The 9,129-nt window shown below is 43.5% G+C and overlaps 1 pseudogene; it reads right to left on the bottom strand.

Moving 5' to 3' along the window:
• Positions 1-5,117: 5,117 nt before the first annotated feature.
• On the bottom strand, positions 5,118-5,808 carry LOC100342900 (protein EOLA1 pseudogene; annotated as a pseudogene).
• Between the last annotated feature and the right edge of the window lie 3,321 nt (positions 5,809-9,129).

Raw genomic sequence — 9,129 nt, 5'->3', positions numbered from 1 at the left:
TTGAGCCAACTGTTCACATTTTTTTTCTGCCTTACTGCACTCCTTGCCTGGTGACTGGTTACCTCACTAACGGCTTCCCAAGTCCTTGGACTACTCCAGGTCTTCTTCCTCCCACATCAAATATGTTAGGCGACAATCACTCTACAACATGGCCTGAGAGAGGGCAGAGGTGTAAATGAGATAACCTGTGAACATTTACATTTACTCAAAATATCCTTCCATCCATGCGGGGAATCCTAACAGAAGAGACTATGCAGACACTTTTGGAGGGCGTTAGAGAACTTCAGGACGTCTTGGGGTACTGTTTACCATCTTATCACTGTTGAACTAATGAATAAAAATTTGGTTGTTGCGTCTGGGTGTGTTTCAGCCACATTTAGAGCCAGAAACTTAGAAATGTCCAAGACTTCCCAAAATGAGGTTTTCTCACTGGAAATAGCACTTAACACAGAATAAAGTTCAACACTGGTGTTCAATGAATGTGGAATAATGTGTGAACCAATTATTTATTTGACCCAACATTGATAAATCAGTTGTTAAATCAGATCATAGACCTGGCAAATGCTGAAATTCTTCAACAATGTCTGAGTGGGTATATGCCACTATGGTATAATATTTTAAAGTTAAAAATATGTGGGACCATTAGGAGGTCCAACATAGGTCTATTTCTCTACAAAAGACTTGCTGGTAGGAAAGAGACTTGTGATATTTTATTTCCATGGAGATGGCTTGGGATTGAGGTTGTGGTTGTATACCCCCAATCACCACTATATACATGACTGTATTACCACAGGGTCTGTAGCGTCTTCTCTATCTTGGCCTTTGCCACCCAAAATGAAGATAGTTACAGTGCAAAGTACAATTGTGCCTGCCAACATGGAAAGTGGCAGGGATTTCCCTGTTGGCTCCAAGAGTCCTGGGAGTGGCTCTCATTGACCAGGGATGTCACTAACAACAAAAATTAGCTGTGACGCTTCCCTGTAATAGACTTTATGAAAGAGTCATTGCAAGTTGTCTGGCACACTTCTGTCCAAGTGCTTTGTTTGGTGCTGTCCTTAGGTGTATTTGTTTGGTGTGTTTGATATTTGGCAGCATGGGGTTAGCTCTTCCAGGCTGTAACATTGATTTCAAGATCAAGAGACTAAATAAGTGCTAATGAAACATTTTAAAATATTTTCTGGAAGGACAGGTTGCTTCCTGGTTTCTTCCTAGGGCAGGATATGGTTTCTAGAAAAGTCAATTTTCTTTAGCTCAAACATATCTTATTTTTCATTGATATTTTTCTTGAGATAATTGTAGATGCATATGCAATTGTAAGAAATGACAGAGATATCCTGCAAGTTTTACCTAGTTTAGATACAAGTGTTTCGGAATTGTTCTTCTCATCTTTGGTGATGAAACTGTCTCCATGGATAGTTAAGACAATTTGGTCATTTTTTTTTTACATTCTCTACTTCTCATTTTCTTAAAATTTAGAAGGAAGAATTTGCTCTAATTCATTTCTTTGTGTGTGTGTGTGTGTGTTTTGTTTTTTTGACAGGCAGAGTGGACAGTGAGAGAGAGAGAGACAGAGAGAAAGGTCTTCCTTTACCATTGGTTCACCTTCCAATGGCCGCTGCAGCCTGCAGGCTGCGGCCTGCGCACCGTGCTGATCCGAAGCCAGGAGCCAGGTGCTTCTCCTGGTCTCGCATGTGGGTGCAGGGCCCAAGCACTTGGGCCATCCTCCATTCCCTTCCCAGGCCACAGCAGAGAGCTGGCCTGGAAGAGGAGCAACCGGGACAGAATCCGGTGCCCCAACTGGGACTAGAACCTGGTGTGCCGGCGCCGTAGGCAGAGGATTAGCCTAGTGAGCTGCGGTGCTGGCCACTCTAATTCATTTCTAAAATTTCATCTAGCTTTGATATTTTATTAGAATCTGAAATTGGGGATGGCGCTATGGTGTAGCAGGTAAAGCTGCTGCCTATGATCCCTGAATCAAATATGGGCACCGGTTTGATACTTGACTGCTCCACTTCCAACCCAGCTCCCTGCTAATGTGCCTGGGGAAGCAGCTGAAAATGGCCTAAGTGTTTGGATCCCTGCACCCACATGGGAGATCCAGAAGAAGCTCCTGGCTCCTGGCCTTGTATCAGCCCAGCCCTGGGTGTTGCAACCATTTGGGGAGTGAACCAGCAGATGGGAAATTTTCCCTCTCTCTCTTCCCACTCCCTCTCTCCCTCAACTCTGACTTTTGAATAAATAAATAAATATTTTTTAAAAAAATCTGAAATTCAGTAAGATCTCTAACAAACCGTGGTTACCCAGTTTCAGTCCATGAGCTAAGAACAGTCCATGAGCTAAGAACGATGTTTTTTGTTTTGTTTTGCTTTTAAAGATTTACTTATTTATATAAAAGGCAGAGTTACAGAGAGAGGGAGAGGCAGAAAAAGAGAAAGAGATCTTTCATCAGCTGGTTCTCTCCCCAAATAGCTACAATAGCTGGGCCAGGTTGAAGCCAGGAATCAGGAACTCAATGCAGGCCTCCCAAGTGACAGAAACCCAAGCACTTGGATTATCATGCCTTGCCTTCCCAGGTGCATTAACAGGAAGCTGGATCAGAAGCAGAGCCACCAGGACTCAAACTGGCACTCTGGTATTATGTTTTAAAAAACGCTTGAAAAATAATCAAGAGAATAATAACTTTTTGTGACATGTGAGAATTACACAGAATTCAAATTCAGTGTCCACAAGAAAATTTTATTAGAACATCAGTACATTTGTTCCTTCCAATATTGCTTATGGTCACTTTCACATTCCAGGTGCAGCACCAGAACCCGTGTGTCCCACAGAGCCTAACACTAGCTGACCCTTTCAGAGAACATGCATTGCCTCCTTTTGTAAACCATTCGTGCCCTGTAACCTAGAACACCACTCCTAGGAATTTACCCTAAAGGAAAAGCAGAAACCTCCAACACTAGAGGATTCCTTAGGGTTATTGGATGGAGAAGGGTGCATGTGGTGGTTTCTAAGAGTGTTTAATGATGTAGCAAATGCTCGCAATATAGGTTCAGTTGAAAATAGAGAAAAACATTGTACACATAGTTCTTGCATATAAAACAAAATATGTGAAATATATATTAAAGTACATAGCAGGTTTGTGACAGCATTGACTGGAGAGGAAGGAAGATAATTAGGAAGTGGCAAATGGGCTGCAATTCTAACCATAAAGTTTAATTTCATTTTCAAAACAAAAACTTCTGCGCATATGACAACGTGTGAACTTTTGTTTTGGTTGTATGTCTGCTGCTTATATAGTCACACTATTCGTTTATTTTTTTTGGTTTTAATTTCTTCTTAACACTGCTTTAAATTTCAAGAAAGTGAAGATGGGTGGAGTTCAAAGACTATGACAGTAGAAAAGTGAAAAGGAATTGAGTAATAGTAGATGGTATTGAGTAATTTTACAATTTATTATAGTGAGATTTATTCTTATCTATAAGGATGGTCTTCTGAGGCCTTATCTCTAGACTTTATCAACCCTGGAAGTCAAGTGCCTACTTTGGTTTCGTGTCATGATTAGAACTGGGCCACTGAGTCAGCGACATTTCAGAGTTCAATGACATTACAGAGACAGCCGTCACCAGTCTGTAACTGCAGAGGAGTGGGCGTTGGGTGCTGTGGTGGAGATGCCTGTATCCCGTACTAGAGGGCCTGCCTTCAAGTCCTGGCTCTGTGGCTTCTGCTTCCAGCTTCCTGCCAGTGCGCATTCTGGGAGGCAGCACGTGATGGCTCAAGTTAGAGTCCCTGCTACCTACAAGGGACACCTGGGTTGGGCTCCTGGTTCCTGGCGTTTGCCTTGCTCAGCCCCAGCTGCTGTGGGCTTTTGGAGAGTGAGTCAGTGAGTAGAAAATCTCTCTCTCACTCTCACTCTCTTTTCCTTTCAAAAAATAAACAAATAAATAATATAAACTAGAGAAGAGGGTGGGATGTTTCATTTCAATAACTGAGTTCTGAAGGAAGGAAGGGAGAGAGGGAGGGATGGAGGGAGATAATTGGTTGGTAAGAAGATAACGCACACTGGCCGGCGCCGCGGCTCACTAGGCTAATCCTCCACCTAGCGGCGCCAGCACACCGGGTTCTAGTCCCGGTCGGGGCGCCGGTTCTGTCCCAGTTGCTCCTCTTCCTGGCCAGCTCTCTGCTGTGGCCCGGGAAGGCAGTGGAGGATGGCCCAAGTGCTTGGGCCCTGCACCCGCATGGGAGACCTAGAGGAAGCACCTGGCTCCTGGCTTCAGATTGGCGCAGCACACCAGCCATGGTGGCCATTTGGGAGGTGAACCAACGGAAAAGGAAGACCTTTCTCTCTGTCTCTCTCACTGTCTCACTCGGCCTGTCAATAAATAAATAAATAAATAAAAAGATAATGCACAGGATTCTATCCTCATAGCAACAACTAATGAATATCATGTTTTACAACAGTTATCTACCTTTGATCTACATTTTTGAAAATTCCAAATGCAGAATTGTAAATGACTTTCTATCTACATGTGTTTTTAATATCAGATGTAGCTAGGAGGTTTAAGACCACAAGTGAGAGCCAGAATGTTTGAGTTTGAATCCATATTATGCTGTTCATTATTTTTGTGATTTTAGGGAAATGATTTGGCCTTTTTTAGTAACTTATTTTAGCTATTTAGGATTTACAGTTTCCTCATCTGTAAAATGAGAAAAATAATTGTGTATCCTCACGGTGATTACCTTAAATGTAAGGTAATCATAAAGGCCAAAATGAAAACAAAGATGTCTCAATAAATGACATTTTTTAAATCTTCAACGCGATTATTTGTACGATTCAGAAATTAGCAGGACCAAAATTAGCACCATGCCAAGGCATTTCCTTTTTCCTAAAGGTCAGAGTGCTTGAGACACGGTCAATGAGCTCGGCGCATCACGCAAGGAAGAGTTCACCCCTCTTTCCCTTCATCCAGGCAAAGAAATCCACGTATGTGAACCTCCCTTGGTGTGTAGCAGCAGTCTCTCTGATGCACACTAACTCTAACTTGTCCTGATTAATATGGATCTATCTGCACATGGTGGTGAGCTGAGGTGTCAGCTGATTCCCCCTCAGGGCCGCATACTCTTCAGACTTCCCGTCCCAGAGGGATCAGGTGCTCTGGGAGGTCTACCTGGAATACGTCCTTTCCGCCTTGCCAGGGCACGGGCTCCAGTAACCACCTGGGTTTGAAATCATAGTCAGGTACTTCTGCTTCAGGTTGGTCAGAACGGCTTGACTTTCCAGTTCCACAGTCTCCACAGGAGCCAAGTTTTCAGGGCATCGCCACGTTTCCCCGATGTCAATGAGCCCGGCTAACACTCCTCGCCCAACCTTTAACCCTTCCTGAGGCAAAGCCTGAATCTGAGTGGGAGTCCGCCCAAGTCTTTCCACCAGCAGCTCCTGCCAGGCGACGTCTTCCCAGTCCCGGCGAGCAATGTGGACGGCGATGGTATGGTTCTGGTGGCTGCTAAGCAGGGGACAGCAGCGCGTCTCCAGTCTTGACTCCATTTAAGACATAACCCGCATAAGGCTGCTGGAAGGAGAGGCAGCCAGTCTTCATCTCCTGCCAGCTCCTCAGGCCTCGGCGGCCTGCTTTGGCCCAAGGAGAGAGCAGTCTTCTGCCTGCCTGCCTCGGCTTCTTCACGCGATCACGCACTGACGCACGCACTCACTGGGCACTAGGCAATGGACCCTTTAGGGTCGTAAGGCGAGCACCTGAGGTCGGCCAACAACGCGAGAGGGCTTGGCGAGACCCTAGCCCCAGAGAGGGGACGAGACTCCGACAAAGGCCCCGGGGCCAATAAATGACATTTTGTATCTTCGTTTAGTGCATTCATTAGACGATAACATGATAGTCTCCAAATGTCATGTACTTAGCAGGCACCCTGTAATACCATTATGGTTTGATAGGATTTGGTTCTCCAATTCATGCAGATGTTGAGGTCTGAAAACCATGGATTCATGGTGCTTGCAGGGTAGAGGCTTGATCCAGTGTGTTGCCTGAAGGCGGGGCCCTTTGGAGAGGATTGGATGGAACTGTCTTCCTGGAGTGGGGCCCTGTGACTGAACCACAGTGGCTTTATGAAGAGGCGTGTACTCCATGTTTCTCTCTGCCTCCTGGCTTGCCATGTGATCGCCCATATGTGTTCTACCATCTATCACTTTCATCTGACACAAGACCGTGGAGCCACCCTATCTTGAACTGTGAACCTCCTAAACTGTAGGCTGAAATAAACCTTCTTCTTTCGTAAGTAACTACTCTCAGGTATTGATTATAAGTGATAAAAAGTTATCCAATACAAATACTGATCATAATGAACATAAAACAACCCAAAGTTGGACACGACATTTTTAAGTCGTGACCAAAATCATTATTCAAGCCAGTAGATTGCTTTGTATCTATCTACTCTTGCCCGTTGAGGCCCCATCATTCTTGGCACCTCATGTCACAGTGTAGTTCAGCCATCACAATCTGCCTTCGTAATTCCATAGAAGTTTCTGAACCATGGCTTTTAGGAGGCTTACGGTTCTGCAAGATCAAGTGGTTGCTCCCAATACAGACCACAACAACAAGCTAGAGGCTTCATAAAACTCAACTTCCTATTTAACCTTCTCACCTCTGAGCCATACTATCCCAACTCCTGTTATCTTTACTTGCAACTATCTACTTATTTAATTTTCTCCACGTTAGTTAGGAGCACCAGCTATTTTCTGGGCGGAGTCATACATATTTCTGCCATTACATATCAAACTGCAGTATCTTCCAAAATCAGAATGCTACAGAAGTCACCAAGGTTCATCTCTGATGCACACTATTTTTGGCTCTAGAAATTAATTACAATTGATTATTAGTTTATACTGATATTTAAGATTAGCTCATTGCAACTTTATGCTACATAAAATTCAAATCTTCAAAGCACAACTTTCTGACATACTGAAAATGTACACACTGTTGTAATTCTGCATGCCTATTTTGATGAGTATAACCATGGTTTCCCTATATTTCTAATTTTTTAGGCAACACAGAATCAATGTGACAATTAGTTTCCATAACTGAAAAATTAAAAAGTACAAAAAATTTACATGTATCTTAACATTTTAGAACCTATATTTTGATTATGTTAAACAGCACATTCAAACTTCTCAGCCAATAGTATAGAGGATCAAAGATAATTCGAAGTTTTGTTAGAAGCAGGACCACCTCCAACCAGGAAAAGGGTGAGACTTTAGTTTTTGGAACTGTATTCAAATCATCAACTAAGAAGCTGAAGTCTGCACAAGGAACCCTTTTGGATGTCAGAGATGCCAGTCACACACACTTTTCTCTAAGGTCTCAGTTAAGAAAGATTCCTCCATTGGAACCACAGTTCATTCATGCACACACTCTTCTAGCCAAGCCCATGGCATTTTACATCAACCCTTCATGATGAGGGAAGGCTTCAAAAATAAATAAGCAATTAAATGTAAGGAAGTAATTAACTTTATTAGAGTATATTGGATCATTAGACTCCTTGGTTCCCAGTCATCTGGAGGTGTGGCTAAATACCTATTTTTAGCAGCAATAAAACATACATAGCTTCCTACACTGCCACTGCCTGTGTGCTCATAGTCCTGACCAGTGTCTGAAGAATGTCCCTGTGGAGATTTGTATAGGAACAGAAGAGCAAGAGGAAGTGCAGGTTCTTTGGGCTTATGGGGAAAATCAGGGTCTATTCAATTGTACTTGCATTTTTCCTTCAAAATGGCTGTGTGATCAGAATATAAAATAAAGACATTGATGAAATCAGCTTCCTCAACTGTCTTCTCTGGTTGTAGGTCGAACCTTATTGTTCAAATAACAAGCCTTGACCAGTGTTTCCTTCTCTCTTGTCCTGTCTGGCACTGAACTCTTACCAAAATCACTTGTGCTTGATACTTTGTGATGGAAGCTTCCAGTTAAGGTCACTAATTCTACTTCAAAATTAAAAACTGGACAGAAAAGATTGTCCCACTTTAACCCTCTTTCTGAGTACTTAATCCATGGTTACCTATAGATTGATTTCATATTTGATGGCTTTAAAAGATCTTTTTCAAAAAAGAATTTTGCTTATCTTATTTGAGATGGAAAAGGGGCTATTATAAATGTCAAGAATAGTACAAAGGTTACAAGAAATATGGGTGTGGTATGGAGCATTTAATTGTCCTGCCAGGTACCAAAACATGATTCAGTGGTGACGATTTAAAAGGTACCACAGCCTGTCTCCTCCAGGCGTACTTGACAGAGCTCCCTGCTATTGTACATGGAAACTCCTAGGCATGGCCAGATCTCTTGGTTAGTCCTGGTGTGACAAGGCCCTCCCTTTCTGGGTCATGTGCTCCAGAGGAGGGTCACTACTTATAGGTTCAAGGAGAATAGGTTAGATGGGACCTAGATACTCAGGTAGAGGAGAGAAGGAGACAGCGGGTGCTCTACATTAGGGAAATCACTCAAACCAAAATTCCAAAGAGATGTCTGTCATTCAAGTCAGGACTTCAGTTTCAGAAAGCCTCACAAAAGTTGGAATTTGTGTAGCAGGTAAGGAAGACACTTCAGGGAGGAGAGAAAGTCCTGCAGCAGCCATGGGAGAGACAGTAATAATTTTCTATGGAGTGACCAAATGATCCCCCATGAATCCCAATGGACTCTGGTGGGTATGATGGGGCTGTGGATACATGCTCCTCCTACCAAGATAGATCCCAGAGTGCCTCTATCAGTTTTGTCACACACACACACACACACACACACACACAGAGTATCATTAGTTCTATCAAGGCACTTGGCACTTGAATCAATACAATGTAGCTGAGGAGGGGGATTTGGTGCAATGGCTGAGCTGCTGGTTGGAACACCTGTATTCCACATCAGAGTGCCTGGTTGGAGTCCCAGCTCCATTCCTGATTCCATTTTCCTGCTAATGAGTACCTCAGGAGGCAGCTGTGATGGTTCAAGTAGCTGAGTCCCAGACACCCACACAGGACAGCTGGATAGAGCTCCTGGCTCCCAGCTTCAGTCCGCTCCAGTCCTGGCTGTTGTAGCCAAGTATTTTGGGAAGTGAACCAGCAAGTGGAAGTTCTCTCTC

This window comes from Oryctolagus cuniculus, chromosome 4 (genome assembly GCF_051225735.1).
Source record: "Oryctolagus cuniculus isolate XC-2025 breed Fujian yellow rabbit chromosome 4, ASM5122573v1, whole genome shotgun sequence".
In the NCBI taxonomy this organism is placed as follows: Eukaryota; Metazoa; Chordata; class Mammalia; order Lagomorpha; family Leporidae; genus Oryctolagus; species Oryctolagus cuniculus.
This window is presented reverse-complemented; position numbering and strand designations above follow the sequence as displayed.